The sequence below is a fragment of the Habropoda laboriosa genome, unplaced genomic scaffold, assembly GCF_001263275.1.
Source record: "Habropoda laboriosa isolate 0110345459 unplaced genomic scaffold, ASM126327v1 C6099789, whole genome shotgun sequence".
Lineage (NCBI taxonomy): Eukaryota > Metazoa > Arthropoda > Insecta > Hymenoptera > Apidae > Habropoda > Habropoda laboriosa.
Window position 1 is genome coordinate 1 of NW_017127623.1, and position 1,802 is coordinate 1,802.

Genomic DNA, 1,802 nt, shown 5'->3' on the forward strand with positions numbered 1-1,802 from the left:
TTCGAACCCTCGATCTCCTGTTTACTAGACAGGCGCTTTAACCAACTAAGCCACGGCGCCGTTGTTTTCCCGATTCTTCGAATGTTATAATAGTGCCAGTATTAATATTCGAACAAAAATGTGTACATAATATTAAATAAATGTGACACATTCATACGTATTATTTAATTTAATTTAGTTTCGTGAATGGTTTATCATTGTTACATAAAAGGATTCCTTGCATGATGATTTTATTTTGTTTTAAGTAATAATATCGTAAGGTTATCTTTTAATTACACGATTTAGTTTTATTAATTCTTTAAGAGCTTACTAAATTTTAGGAAAATATAATGGCATAGTGTTACTCGAGTTTTTGACCAAGAAGTCGCAAATAAGTGAGCTAGTGTGTTATCGTGATGCAAAATCTCCGAGTTTTTCCATAAACTCGACTATTAATTGCAACTCGAATCATGCAAATGCCTCATGATACCCAAGTACATAGTACTATTTATTGACTGTTTGACCATTCGGAAGGAAAAACACCGCGACAAAAGAAGAACAAATTTGTTTTAGAATTTTTTTTACTTTTATTTCTAATTGTTCATATTTACTCAGTGTCAACAGTTTATTGTAATCGCAAAAGACTGTCCAAGTATTTTTACAAAAACGGTTTTTAGTAAAACGTTTACTGCAACATTGCGCCTATCTCGATACTTTAATATGTACATTCTATTATGTGTAAGAAACGAGGGACTTATAGTCACAGTGGCGTAACTCATAATTTCCTTATTCTGAGAAACAAAAAATGTTAATTATAACTTATTTCACTTGTCTTTTTAACAAATTTTCAAAAAATGTCAATCCCCTCAAATGTACACCGAGCCTTTTAACTTATAATTCTATTCTATTCAATATGTGAATGGATTGGCAATTGTCAATTGATATCTTTCATAAAACTCCAGACAAGTGTCCTCTTCAGTAGGTTTTTGGAGCCTCTGGACGTTCCCGAATAACTTGGCTCTGATTATTGTCATAAAACTGTCCTCAGGGCCTACACTCGGTCCTATCCAACCGTTAGTTCGCGTACGCGGCTTTCCTTCGTTTCGAGTGTCATGCGACCTTTTATATTTCATCCTTGTCTAACATATGCAAATGTCGATACTTGTTAAGCAAACGAAACATTTTATTTCCTTCTCTATTTGCATTTCAACCGTTACACGTCTTTTTTAATTACGATAAATGTGCTATCTCATAAGGACGTTTTGTAAATAGAATAATATAACACCATCGTTCACTAAGTATTAGGACACCCATCATGTTCGTGACGTGCATCTGTGTTTAACACTGACGTCCGCTGTCACGTATACAGTTTTCGATTTTCGGCCGACATTGTTTAACGACTGTTTAGGTTTGTTTCCCATTCGGTAAGTGTCCCGATACTTGCGAAGGGAAGTGTAGGTTGGTAAAATTACTGGAGCACTTGTTAAAGATAAGTTATTTAATCGTGTTAAAGATAAGTTACTTAATCGTTAAAGATAAGTCATTTTTATTTTATAAAACGAGAAATGCGATTTTTCGTGAACGGAAAAAAATAGAAAATTTTATTATATGAAAGTTTTGTGAAAGAAAAAATTCAATGGAGGCGCCAGGCATCGATCCTGGTACCTCTCGCATGCTAAGCGAGCGCTCTACCGTATGAGCTACGCCCCCGTTGTTTCCACGTGTTTTATTTTACCAATTTCACTGCACTCACTTCATTATCTATTTAAATTAATTCATTTTAAAGATTCGATTTTACTTATTCTAAAGTAAGAACATATATT

At 33.8% G+C, this 1,802-nt stretch overlaps 1 non-coding gene across 1 annotated transcript; it reads right to left on the bottom strand.

Moving 5' to 3' along the window:
• Positions 1–1,616: 1,616 nt before the first annotated feature.
• On the bottom strand, positions 1,617–1,689 carry Trnaa-agc. The gene has a single exon. It is a non-coding gene; the product is annotated as a tRNA-Ala (tRNA).
• Between the last annotated feature and the right edge of the window lie 113 nt (positions 1,690–1,802).